The sequence below is a fragment of the Alligator mississippiensis genome, chromosome 14 (assembly GCF_030867095.1).
Source record: "Alligator mississippiensis isolate rAllMis1 chromosome 14, rAllMis1, whole genome shotgun sequence".
Taxonomy (NCBI): Eukaryota; Metazoa; Chordata; order Crocodylia; family Alligatoridae; genus Alligator; species Alligator mississippiensis.
Window position 1 is genome coordinate 10,535,059 of NC_081837.1, and position 14,292 is coordinate 10,549,350.

General features: G+C 44.3%; 1 protein-coding gene across 3 annotated transcripts in view; it reads left to right on the forward strand.

Annotated features, from left to right (window-relative positions):
* Positions 1-437: 437 nt before the first annotated feature.
* CALN1 (calneuron 1) overlaps positions 438-14,292 on the forward strand; it is a 182,150-nt gene continuing 168,295 nt past the window's right edge. For 2 of the 3 annotated variants that reach the window (XR_009456740.1, XM_059717731.1), the window contains exon 1: positions 443-720. The gene's annotated coding sequence lies outside the window, so the exon portion shown is untranslated. Of the gene's footprint in view, positions 721-14,292 lie in introns of all 3 variants that reach the window. The other variant, XM_059717730.1, reaches the window with a different exon arrangement.

Genomic DNA, 14,292 nt, shown 5'->3' on the forward strand with positions numbered 1-14,292 from the left:
ACAGGTGTCTGAGGGGGAGGCAGGGGGTGCAGAGGGAGCGCCCAGGGCTGGTTGTCAGGCAATGGAGTGGGTAAAACGGGGAGCATGAAGCTGCCCCCACTCACTCCTACACTGGGGGCTCGGCGCACTCCCTCCCTCAGCTGGCTTCTGGCCTCGGCTGCCTTTTTCCCCCGTGGCAAATGCCTCTGCGGGGGCTTCTCGGGGGTGGCCACCTTCCTCCTGGCGGCACCCCTGTCTCTGCCACCGGGTCCACCCTCCCTCCCTCCCTCCCCCCCAGCTCCCTCCCCCTGCCCGAGCCCGGCAGCCGCGGGAGGGAGCAGGGGGCTGAGGCCGGGGAGGGGAGCGCAGCGTCGGCCAATATGAAGCGGCTCCCGCGAGCAGGAGCCGTACGTGGGCAGCCGCTCCCCGCCCGCCCGCCTCGCCTCGCCTCGCCTCGCCGTGCGTGCGCCCGCGCCCGCGCCCGGCTCCGCCGCCCAGACGCGCCGCGGAGCCCCGGGGCTCCCGAGGGAGGCGGGGATGGGGGGCGCTCCCCCCCGGGCCGCGGGGGCGACAGGCGGGCGGAGCCCTTCGGCCGCCCAGCACGTGGACTGAGCGCCGGGCTCGCTCGCCTGGCGCCTGGCACAGGTGCCTCCCGCCTGAGGAGCGACACCCGCCCGGGCGCCCGCACCTGCAGGGCGGCTCGCCCGGAGACCTGTAGCCGCGGGGCCGGCGGCCGCTCAGGTGAGCGGGGGCTCGGGGGACCTGGAGGGCTCCGCGCAGGTGTGTGTGCATGGGTGTGCATATGTGTGTGTGTGTGTGTGTGTGTGTGCGCGGCTGCCCGCCCAGCCTGGGTGTGCGTATATGTGTGTGTGTGTGTGCACGGCCCCAGCGCCCCGCGCGCAGCAGGTAGCCGGGCAGATGCGGCCTGGGTGGGGGCAGCCGGATGCCTCCCCGGCCCACCTGTGCACCGCCGTCCTGGCAGCACCCCCCGCAGATGCTGTGTGTGTGTGTGTGTGTGTGTGTAACCCCCCCTCACACACACACACACACCCTCCTCCCCCCCCCCTCTTCTCAGGAGGAGTTGCCAGCACAAAAGGACCCTGGTAGATGGGGAACAGGAGGAGTTGCCTCCTGTTCCCCATCTACCAGGGTCCTTTTGCATCAGTCCAGGACCACCTTTCCTTAAAAAAAACCCCCAAAACCTGCCCTGCTAATGAGCTAAGGCTGTGCCAGGAGGTGCCGGAGGGATCAGAAGATGGAGATGTGATTTCTCCTCGGCCCACAGAGATCGCTGGATTCAGTCCGATTGCCCTGGGGGTGAATTAGGCCCGTGGGATTCGGTCGTGGCAGGAGCCAGAGAGGGTCACGGGCATGTTTGGGAATAGGCTTGATGGATTCAAACTTGATTCAGATTAAAAAAAAAAGAAAAAAAAAAGGACTTCAGTGATTATTGATTGGGAACTGATTTGCTTTTTAAAGAGCAAAAGGCTTGCATGTAAGGGGGGGGGGGGGTATAAAACCTAATCGGTCTTGCTTGCTCCTTGAGGGCTTTAGCCTCTGTATGATGCTGTTTCTCCTGGCTCTCATTTGTTGCTCCAACCTTTCCTAGCCAAGAAGTTTCTGCTAACATTTTCTAGTCCGCAGAAGTTACGTTTTTCCTCTGGCCACCTGCACAACAGTGCTAACTTGTGTGCACAGTGCAAGGCGGCGCTGAATGCCAAATAGCTTTTTGGTGTTAGCAACGACTTGGGATTTGCAATTTGTAAAGAGATTGATTGTCTCCATGAGGAAACTGTAGTGGACTCTGATCACGTGTGGGCACAGCTGTCCAAGGTATCGTTGCTCTAAATTCTCTGGAGCTGTTTCTGATTAAAAGAGGTAATACAACCCATTTCGTGTATTGGACTGTTGAACCACCTCTCCTGATATCCTTGGAAATGGAATTTCTCTGTTGTTCGGTTGCAAAATGGATGCATTGGCTGTGATTGGGTATAGATTTGATTGACTGCATTGCTTGCATCATGTAGGCAGCTGACATCAAAACGATACTTTTGTCTCGAGTCCAAAAGAACCCTATAAGTGATTGTCTGTGATCAGGTTCCATATGTTTCTTGGAGCAAACTGCAGCTGTAAAGCACCCCCCTCCTAAACTTGTTTTTATAATGAGCCTTTCATTGCAAGGATGAAATTTAGGTCACGTTGTTTGGGATTTTTCTTCTACGTTGAGTTACTGTTGCTGTGAAGCTTCCTTGACTTGAAACAATGCACTCTTCCAGTCTCATACAGTGACCAATGGAAGTTCTGTATTATAGATATACCGGTAGCTTGGAATATACATTCCACCAGGTAAGCACCGGGAACGTCTTGTTCCTAAGACCATCTCAGCTGCTTTTCCATATGGCATTTCTGTGAAAGAGTTTTTAGTTATTGACAGAAACTGCTTTAGCTTTATGTGGCACAAGAAGCTTCAATAGGACGGATTTATTCTTGTGCCGTTTTGCTGCTCTTTTTATTTTCTGTGCATTTTTCCTTGGGATATGGCTGGCATATAGGGAGTCGAAACCTGACTTGAACCAAGTTGCATGGAGTATAAAGACAGAACGTAGGATTTGCTGTATGTAGCTATGGGGGCTATTACGCCCAAGTCGGATCTGTGTTCCTTACTCCCAGCACGTTTCTAACTGCAGGATAAGACCTTCCAGGGTGAGCTCTACCCTGGAAGGTGCTGGGGATGTTTTTCATCACTGACTTAGAGCCTTGTCTGGATCTTGCTGACAGCCTGTCGTTAACTTTAACAATGCCAGACCAGGTCTATAAGGCATGCTCTTTCAGCTGATGAAGTCTATTACAGTGCAGAATGTTATATATATAATCTATGTTGTAAAATTCCTAACTCATGTAGCAAGCATTTTCTTCTGCTTGTAGATGCTAATTGTATAGCTGAAGCCTAATTTTATACAGAATACTATTTTCTCACATTTTACACAATACAAGGGAAAGTTGTATACTCTTGCTTTCCCCCTCAACATGTATACGTACACACTGTCTTACTTTGCTATTATGCAGTCATTGTCCAATCATAATGTGGTTTAGGATTGTGCTGATGCAGCTTGTCTATAGCATATTATGAGAGATATACAGAAACAAATGTTTTGTGGCCAGTTTTTCCAGCCTATATCTCAACAGCACAAGTGCAAGCTCTCTAAAATACATTTAAATGGCTAGCACCACTCTTCTACTTCAGTCTTCAGAAAACCTTTCTCTGTAAGTTGTAATACAAGGCAAAATTCTTTCCTTTTCTAGATATAGATAGATTACTATATAGTTTAGTAAGCTAATTGCTAAGGTATGTGGGACGGTAGCTTAAATAGAGGCAAGATATTGGTAACTGAGGCAAGCTGGTTCCATCTTCAACCTTTATAAATTAAAAAAATTACCCAGGTAACAATTGTTTCTATCAGAAATAGCAGTGTGCATCATTTCAGTCAGTTTCTAGACATATAACTTGATTGATTCAGCATGGATTATGAAAGGCAAAAACTGTTAATAGATGAAAAAGAAAATGGGAAGGTTTTTTAATATCTTGGGGAAATATAATATATCATGGGACTGGGAAATGTGTTTTAGAACGTTTGTCATATGCAACCAAACTGTGTTGTGTTAAACTTTAAAGCATTTGTTTTACGGGTACTGTGAATAATATCAAGTACATTTTATATAGTTTGCAATAAAGGGAAATGTAGTTAGCTGTAATAGTCACTGAAGGAACTGATCTTTATAAGGAGGCTCTCTGAAGCTAGATGGCCCCTGATTTATACTTTGCATCTATGAATTTGACTTTGTGTTTTCAATGGGAGCAAGTGCAGGATATTATGTAACAGCACTTGGGTTATCATTAAAAGGAGACGATACAGATGTTCTATTTTATGTTATTGCCTTTAATTAAATGCATCCCCCTTTGACAAAAAGAATTAAGATGAAAACGCTACTTAGAATAAAGATGCTAAACAATAGTAGTCAAAATCACACCGTGGATTTTTAAGTCTGCTGAACCCAAAATCCATGGGTACTACGTGAAAAATGTATAGAGATTATGTGGGCGGCTTTAAAACTGCCCTTTCATTGCACTTAATTTCTGTTTATATACTTTTGAGGACATAATTGTACATACATTTTTACAGCACGATAAAAGAAAACCTTAAACATCTGCACTGCATGCTGTCATTAAGCCTGTTCTCCTGGCTGTGGCTTACAAACAGTCTACCTCCCCTTTTTCATAATAAATTACCATACTATTTAATTTGGTTCTGAGGTTTCAGATTGATGTCACTCACTGCTTGCAGCCATACCACTTTGTGTTGTGATCCTATCGGCATAAATGGGAAACCTCCAAAGAGCCACCTGGGGGTTGCAAGGCATGGTGTTGATAATTCAGTAGTGGTCACTGGTCTCTGAATCATCAATGGCAGAGCATGGTTGTAGGGAGCATTGTGTAGGTGGTTTTAGGCTAGATTCTTATTAAACCTGCCTGTTTTTCTGCCCCTCTGTGCTGTAATTGCTGCACTTTTATGTTGTACTCATCACCTTGGCATTTGAAAGCATTTGTTCAGCCCGGTTACATCATGTATTCTTAGATTGATTAGAATCGTAATCCAGCTCTCTGTCTTCCAGATCAGGCATAAATGGAAGATGTGATCATTACGATTCCACTCGCATTTCTTCAAGGTGGGGTGTCACATCCAAAAACATGAAACGCCATGTGTGATGAGTCCAAATCCACATGTGCATGTGTTCAAGCAAAGCACCCAGAGTGATGTGGGATCCATTTATGTTTCCGTAAAGAAATGTGAGTTCACCCCTCCATCCTTTGGATAAGAAGCGAGAGGGCCAAGAAGTCTGGAATGTGGATAACTGTGTACAACTAAGGTGATATGCCTTGAAATGGGGACAGTCGACAATCCTATTTATGTCCCATCAAAATTCCAGTTCAGGCTATTGTATTCTTGACTAAACTTCACCTCTATTTGTCTTCACTTCTTGTCTGTGGCTATAACCATGCAAAAAGATTCCTGTGGGCTGAAGCTCACTGAAGTCAAGGAATAGGGCCTGCAACTCAATGAGCATTATAAAAATCTCAGGTGGCAACAGACATTAAAAGATCATCTAATCCAGCTTCCACTACTGATCAATTATATCTAGACCATCCCTGACTGATATGTCTGTCTTGTTTCTAAAAATCTCCAACAAGGTGATTCTACTATAATCCCAGGTAGCCTCTTTTTTTTTTTTAGTGTTTCAACACTACTCAACCCAAATTTTTGCTGCAAATTGAGCTAATTTGTGCCTTTTGCTGCAAATTGAGCTAAATTGAGCCTTTCCTTGTGGCCGTGGAGAACCGTTGGCTACGCACCCCTTTTTAATGACATTTTGCATATTGGAAGACTGTTATATCATCATCCCGTCACCTGCCTCCCATTTCCTAGACTAAACTACCCTTATTCCTTTAGTTTTTTGTCAGTGGCTATGTTCTCCCGATTAATTTTGCCTGACTTCTCTAATGGCAGCAGCAGCAGCATGTAGGTAAGGTCTGATCCTTCGGGTGTGCATTGGAAGAACCTGGCCTTTTGGTTGTACAATGAGTTAGCTTCCCAAATGCTTTAGAAAGTTTACTACCTAGAGGAAAGGTGCTATTAAAGTGTCAGCTCAGGATGTGCTCATGGTACACATTGACCTATTTTAAGAACATCCCTTGTTTTTTGTACATTCTGACTCCTCTTTTAAAAAAAAAAAAGGGGGGGGGGGAACCCTGTGTTTTAAGAAAAATGGCCATTTCTATGCTAGCTTTTCTGCATGCTGTGACACCCTCCAAGGCACTAATCCCCCACGGAGTACTGTCTGTATATCTGCTATTATGTAAATGAGATTCCAGATAGTTGATTGCCCCTGCCAGGTATTGAGACAGCGAGCAGGCAGCACAAGAGTCAGGCCCAGGGAAAAGGAAAACAACAAAATGAAGTCGGCATAACTGGTTTTAATTATTCAGTCTCAGTGGTTCTCCTTCTACTTCAAGAAGCAACATGCAAATCTCTCTGGATCTAACTTGTTTACAGAGTGCCAGTAGGTTTAAAATACTGCCAGCATCAGATTTCTCTCGTACGATTCCTTCAAATAAATAGTGAAATAAAAATAAGAGTGCTGTAATTTGTGCCACCCAAAGAGCTAAATACCATACTCCGGCAGGAAATTATCCTTTCAAAATCTTGGAACGGCTTTGTGATAATCCTCCAAAGACTAGTGCCCCAACAGGAATGGACTGTGTAATTTCTAAAGAAGTTTAAGCACTCTGCTTTCGAATCCCCTATCCCTATATTGTCACTTAGGCACTGAGGTTCTGATTCAACAAAGCACTTACGCATGTGCTTAAATCCTGTTGACAAGATTGGGACATCTGTTCATGCTGTACTGCTTTGCCCAATTGGGATCCTAACCCTGTATAACTTCTATACCAGCAGATAATTGGGCCTATGCAGAGTTCAGCATCTAAATATACCTTCTTCCCATAATCTGGTCAATGGCTAGATATTAGGCCGATTGTTGCTTCATAAATACCATGGATGGTCAGTGCAGTACGTCGGCTCTCCTCTTTCAGGAGTAAATCATGAAAGTCTTCAATGGTGTAAGATGCATGATGTTTCTGCTTCCGTGTTCCTTGCAGAGGATGGTGGTGTCATTATGGTATTCTTCGAGCCCTTTGACACATCCTACTATTGCTCCAGGAACAATGAACAGCCTTACAAGTGACTGCTGATATGAGCATAGATCATGTGTCCTCATCCAAGTAACCAGTTCAAGTTGGGATCTAAATCTGGTGCCTAATTTAATAGTTGCCCACTACCTGTGTAGTATACTTTGCCAAATGCCTAGATCTTGGTGACCCTGAACTTTTGAAGTGGGGTTAGGGTTTGGAATTCAGGTCTGGATTAGAATTTTGCATTATGACTTGTCTCTTGTCCTAATTTGATTGTTTGTCCTCCCCTTTCTTGTCTTTCATCTTTGCTGATCATGGTTTCATGGCCCAGTTAACACCACAATCCAGGCAGCTTCCATGACACCAGTTTCCTAACACCTTTAGAAGTGAAACTTTGCCATATATACACAACAGTTTCCTTTCAGGATGGGCACTGGCAAACATCGCATACCTTGGGAAATTAATTGTCCAACTATTAAACATAAATATTTTGACACTCAATTAATAGTAGCACAATCAACACTGAAGCTATTTGTAATGTCATGTTAGTTTGTTAAATCAGTTATAAAAACCTTTCATTATTGTTGTATTCCACATACATTATTGCTAATGTAAGTTGCCGTGCACAATCTATTATGCATAATCAATTGTGTGCGCGTTATTTTGGGGTTTTTTAACGGAGGCGTTTTCTTCCAGTGTGCTAGGTGTGCTTGGGATTGCTTCCATGTAACTTCTTCATGTTTCATAGAAGTGTGTGAAATGAAGACTACTGGACGTGGAGAAAATGAGCTGGAACATGCTGAGAAAATAGTCCTTGCAACGCTCTTGAAAAGCAAATGCGCAACAACAGTATTGTCTTATCAGCAGAAGATTAAAATCTTTCAACAGATTAGGAGATGTAGAAGTATATCAGAGGAAATTTAGACATGACATTTTGTTGCTACTTTGATACTGTTCATCTTGGCAAAAAGCATTGAGAGTGATAGATATAGATATTTAGTGCTAACAAGGGTCTTATTATTCCATGTCATCAATTAGTTTTGTATTATCTAATTGTGTAAATGTTCTACCCACTCTGCAAAAGGAAAATGAGCCAAATTATTTCGGAGAGAGACTCATCTGAGGCTTTTGTTTGTAAGCAGTCAGGATTATTGGTATGCGTGGCCTAGTGATTTGAGCAAATGAGGGTGACAGCACGAAGTCTCTTGCACTGACAACCTTTGATGTCTCTCCCTTTGCTCAGCTTTACATTCTCACTGTTGACTTCCATGTGTTTGTAAAGTGCCCTGCACTGATGATTTACCTCCATGAAAGAAAAGAGAAACCGAGATGACTACCACTACATGCCAATGCAGGGAAAACACTAAGAAAAGTAGTGGGCACTAGTACAGGGAGATCTTTACTCAATCAGAGTTCATAAGCAGGATAACCTTCTTTGGGCAGAGGCTAAGGAGAGCTGGAGTGAGGAGGTGAAGTTGAAATCTGCCAATGAGCTGCATTTCATGAGATACTCTGTTCTAGGCATTTCCACCATCATCACCACATCATTTCAAAGGTTCGTAGCTCTTGAGGCCAGAAGTGACTGTTAGGTCATCTAATGTGATCTCCATACGTAACAGGCCTTAAACATCACCCTGTTGCTTGGTACTGAGCTTAATAACTTGAATATGGCTAATGTGTGTGTTCCAGCCAAGACACCCAGTATTGATCTGAAAACAGCAAGAGGTGTAGAAGCTACCACTTCTCCTGTTAGCTTGTTCTGCTAGCTAATCAATCTCACCAGAAAAGAGAAAAGTCAAGAGAAAAAATCTGGATTCATCTAGCTTTTATGCCTTTCTCTGCTAGCACCACTAAGTTTAAGAGCACTTCGGTACCCAATATTTTCCCCAAATACAAGCAGTATTTCCCCTTTTCCTTAACGTAAGCGAGACATTTCTCACTCTTCTTTTTGGTAAGTTCTTTAAGGCTAGGAACAGATGTTACATGCAAATCTGTTGAAATGATCAGAAACTGGTTTAAACCTGTAACAGAACAGAAGTTCAGTGCACATAAACCAGTTTGAAAATGGCTGAAACTGGTTTTAGATAAACTTGGTTGAATGTAGTATCAGACTTAACTAATCTGGGTCAAACCGGTTTATGAAACTTCTGTCCCAGACCCCTTCCTGGTTCAAGATAAATGAGAGTCCCCCAGCATGCTCTGCAGCTCTGGGCTGGACTGTGCTGTCTGCTCCAGCAGAGATGTGGTGGGGGGAGGGGAGGCAGGGACTGTTTCCTCAGGCAAACCCCAGCTCAGGTCTGGGGCAAGGGAGGGGGGTTAAACCACCCTTCCCCTGGCTAAGTCCCTCATTCCCCCCACTAAGTACAGGGCTGCCCTGCCCTGCTAAACTTACTGAAAATTATTGCCAGCTGAAATTGTGGACTACAAATCCCAGAGGCACCTGGAAGCTGGAAGAGGAAGTGACGAGCAACCCTGCATAATCCTGCTGCTGTGATTCTGGACTGCAAATCCCAGAGACTTCGGGAGCAGCCAGAAGAAGTGAACACACAGCCCATGCTGGGTGTGCCAGAGAGCCATGCTCCAGCACCCCCTGGCTTCTGGCCCGAGCCACTGCAGGCATGTGGCTGTATTTCCTGAATCAAAAGTGAATGTGTGTCCAGTTGTTTCTCAATTTAATCTCTGCAGTTTAGACTAACCTGCAAAGACTGAATCGATTCAGCCTTGGGCTTTTTGACTGTCTGTACTTGGTGCAGGTCTCTTACTACAATGCAGCCCTCAAACTATTAGCACTTATCTCGCCTCTTTTTTCCATCTCACCTGTAACACTCCAGTAGTCCCTGCAGAGTTCCTACAGCTTGGATCCCCTGGCAGAATCCAGCACATTTGACATCATCTTTTTCAAACTCTGAACACCACTGACATTTTTTCATGGTAGATGAAGGTTTTTTACGATACACTGTTAGTCTGATTTGAAGGGAACAGTTCCCTGGCCAGGCAGAAAGCTTGACCCTGAAGCTCATGGGCAAATCATTTCCCTGTGAAAAATGAAAGGGGAAAAAAAGATAAGTTTAAAAAAAATTAATAGAAAAATTTAGTTTTTTGACCAAAATTGGAAGCCAACATTTTTTACCCCGAGTTTAAAAAAAAAATAAAAAAATAAAAAATTGGCTGAGAACATTTTTGATTTTGAAATCACACGTTTCTATTTAGAAATGGTGTTGTGGTCCATTATAGAAACCGTCATTCCAGATGCTTCATGTCTTCATTCTCCTTTCTATGCTCAGCTCCCAGAACAGATTAAATCTCCCGTGATGCCTCATGGTCTCACTGTTTGCTGAGCCTTTGTGTTGTACCTTGGGGGAGTTACTGATTGAGATGCATTATTGATGGTGTAGTCCCACTAGGGAATCCAATCTATTGAGAAGATGGGGCATGAGGACTACACAACTCTGGGGTAATGGAAAGTTTTCCACAGGAAGCCTGCACCTGTTTAAAAAATAAATGTGGGGATCAGAGCTAACGCACCTCCTGAACCCCAGAGCAAGGACACCAAAAGTGGCAGGAAGTTACTAAAAATGATAATAAAGTTATGAAAAGAAAGCAAAAAACTACTGCAGGAGCATGGGAAGGGAATTCCTGGATGGCGACAGGAAGGAAGGAGGAGCTAACTGTTTAAGACGGCTCCATGGAAGAGTTAAACAGAGGAGAGTCGTTGGACACTGAAATGAGAATAGGACACTATCCTTAAAAATGGTTCAGGGTTAAGAAGTGGACCAGATGGGTTCCTATTCCCTTTTACATTTATTTTTTCGGCTAATGCATGTGACTTCAAATGTCTTCTACTTGTTTTTTCAGTCCTCCAAAAAAAAGTTTGCTTATTTTGTACTCAAGCTGACAAACCCTCAGATTTTCCTTTCTACTCTGCTGTTCCGGCATCCTTGAAGCATCTGTTATTCAGCAAGTTTCCTTCTAAGTGACCTTCCATTTCTTTTTCTTGTCAAGTTTTCTAGAGAAGGGGAAACCTCGCCAGCAAGGCTTGAACTCACTGCTGCTGTAAGGCTGTGAATGATCTGGAAGCTCCAAGCTAACGCAGTTGCTTTTATGGAAGTATCCATATAGCTCATTGCTCAGGTTTCTTCCCTCCTAAAATTCACATAACTAAACTCTTTCCAAAGTTATATCCTTACTTGTTGAAAACAACCCATATTTGATGGGTTTCTCCCCTCGTCGTCCATCAGTACGGGATGAACTGGAAGCTTTATTTTGAGAGTTTGATCCAGTGCCCGCTGAAGCTGTTGGAAGACTTTTCATTGACTCAAATATTGTTTTTGATGAAGGACTTACTTCCTTGACCCAGATTCTGCATAGAGTTATAGACTTAATTAATTTGACTCGCATGAGCAGCGTCACTCTGGTCAGTGGTGTGTACTGTGTGCTTGGCGCTAAGTACATGCATGTGTTTTTGCAGGGTCAGGGCTTTAGCTGGTCATCAAGGTAACAAATAGTCTCCCATCCTTTAGCTGGATCACTCACTAGCACTTAACTTGTATGTGTGCGGCGTTCAATCTATACGCTGCTGTAGACAAACAAAGTTCAGAGACAAGAGATAAAATCTGGCATGATTGATGTTGGTTCTCTGAGAGTCTGCTTCAGTAAAGCGCTTATACACTTGGGTTATAACATCTGTTAACTAATATTACTTTCAGACTTGGACTTGTTTGGTATTTATATTTCTACAGATGAAAGACATGGTCTTCCAGAGAACACTGCAAGGCTTTTATTTTGTACTCAAATAACATGCAACAACCTTGCATCAGACTTTATGGAAATTTGGCACTTAAATGCTAAAATGAATGGATTGCACTGCCTGTATAGCAGAAAATATGCTGCTGAGGTTCTCAGCTATTCCTTCTCTTGGCATGTAGGGTGTTTAATCTGAATATATGTTACTCCTCGTTATACAAAAGTGATTACTCCGTAGCAAACGGGAACAGTCATTTCTAGTTAGTTTGTGCTAGTCTTTCCTGCTGTATTTTCTTGTGATCCATGAATTGTTGTGAAGGGCTGTAAGAAGGTGAATTTTCAATTTTGCTATGACTACAGAGTCCACACCTGTATGGTCCAGAATGGCCTTCCATCTTGGGCTTTGGTTTAAATTACAAGAAGATATAAACTTCGTCCAAGCTCTGTTTCTAGGGCCTTCCCTGCAGAGCATCCTTATCTACCCATACCTCAGAGAGAAACTCCAAAGCTTGCTGATATCCAGTGTGGAGCTACCAAAAGAAGTGTCTGTCAGCATGAATGAACAGTAATTATTGTGCATCTTCGTGCACTTGAAGTTTGGCTGATTAAACAGAAAACTTCTGCATTCCAGTGTAGGGTCCTAGAAACTCGGCACCTTGTAACAAGAGCTCCTTGAGCGCTCCTGATGCTCCCGTTGGTGCACCTGAATGCACTTTCTGCTGCTGAACTGGGGCTTTTTGCTTCCTTCTGAGGGTTGTTTTTATTTTATTTTATTTTATTTTTTGCAGCTGGAGTTTGTATTGAAATTTAAGAGGAGTCCACTCTGTGCCTGAAGGGAGAGCTGTGAAAAGAAGAAAAACCTTACTGTCAGCAAGTGCTAATGTGCAAGGTCACTTAATGCTCTTAATAACAGAGGAATTTTGCCAAAAGCACATGTCTGCAATGAGATGTGGACTCTCATCAAAGGTATTGGCTACAGAAGGCAAAATGTGGATTAAGTCCAGTGCAATTGCTCACACGCCAAAGGGCTTGGCTGAAGATGGTGCTCAATTACTGAGCGTTCCCAGGTGTGAGGTATCTCTCTAACCAGCAGCAGCACTGGGAGACTGCACTGAAATAACCATGGATATTTGGAAAAGATGCTTGTTTCGCCTGGAACACAGAAGTTCAAATTGTTCAAGATATACTCATGTAATGCACAATGATCTGTATTTTTCACTGATTTTTCCTTTGGACCCAGTTAGGCAGATTAATGCAGGTACTGAGGAATATAACAATGATGTTTTAGCTCAATGGGAAGTGGGAAAAGTGTAAGAGGCCTCTGCTTTATGTGTTTCTGGTACTAAGTTTGATTCTTTGTCCCGGCTTGCTCAGCCTACGTAACAGTGCTACAACTGTCTTTCATTTCAATGGAGTGACCTTTTAAAATGGTTTTAGAACAGGGCTAGGACTTCATGGCTCATGACCTGGTTTCCTTACCATCTCATCACTTGGGATCAACATCTCTCTCATAGGGCGGTGGTGGGGCTAAATCTAATGTCTGTGCTTCCACATCTTTTTTTCATGTGACAAGAAAACCTTGTAAGGCAGAACCAAGCTGAAGTAGAGAAAAAGCCACAATTTGATTTTTGAATACTCCAAAATTTTTATATTAGGAAAATCTCAGTTGTGTCTATTACCAATCTGTATTTGGGGGCTACTGTTAGCTGCAAAAGAAGGTGGACTTATGTGCTGTCATGGGGGGACTTCATACATGATCACTCGGGTGTATGAGAACCTGCCCTCCCAGCTCCAGTCACCACTTGCATGCGATAGGGAAGATTCTCCTCCTCCAAACCTTTATCATCCTTCCTTACTGTTGTATCCTGGAGTCCAGTCAGGCAGACTGCAGCTGCTGCTTCGTTTCTTTAGCACAGGAAACAGCCTTGGGGACTGACCAGCTTAGGAGGTGCCGAGTGCTTCGCTGCATTAGCAGCTGTGCAGACTCCTTTGTGTAGGACAGGACTCTGGTTCTTATTGCACAGTCCACTGTATACAAGGCAGACCAACGTGCAGGTTCCTATTTTCCTAGCTATAATCTTGCAGTGTAAAGTCCAGGTCCAGGCAAAGCATGAGGTGGGGCAGGATGGCTGTCGTCTCAGCAGAGCAGGGGCCAGGGAGGAGCGGGCTTCCCAATAATGCAGGAATTGCTGTCATGTCCATGTCCCCAGAGAGAACCAGGCAGTGGCATGGCCTCGGCCTCTGACTACATTGGCCACTGGACCCCATGGCTCAGTCGTACAATGACACGCTCGATTCTTTTCCCATAAGATACTATCCCATTCAGGAGCTCCTGGCTGGAAAATGCACTTCTGTTTTCCCCAAGGCTGTGGCTTTAAGCTGTTAATTGAGTTCCCTGGGCTCATTAAGATAGACTCGCTCTTTCTCTTTATTGCAGGCGAAGAGTGAAAGGTCAGAGTTTTAGCTCTGAAAACGACATAAAAACCACCGAATAGCAGGGTGAATACAAATGAGGGACGGCCTGATCTTGCAGATTCAGGCAAGAACATCCCCTAACATGCTGTGTAATGTGGGGTCTACCCAGATACTTTTAACCTTGCTCTCCTACCGTTTTCCAGATGCAACTCTACTGTTCAAAACTTGCCTAAGGACAGAGTAGGTGGGAATTTAGATCCACAAAGCTGGCAAAAATTGTCCTTGTAGAAGGGATCTCTCAGTGGGGATTGAGAATGGAGTATTCTCCTTGTGCTGTCTTGCACACAGGGTATAGCGAGCCCTGCAGCCCCTCTCTTGCTTGTAGGATATGCTCACAGCCTGCTGGG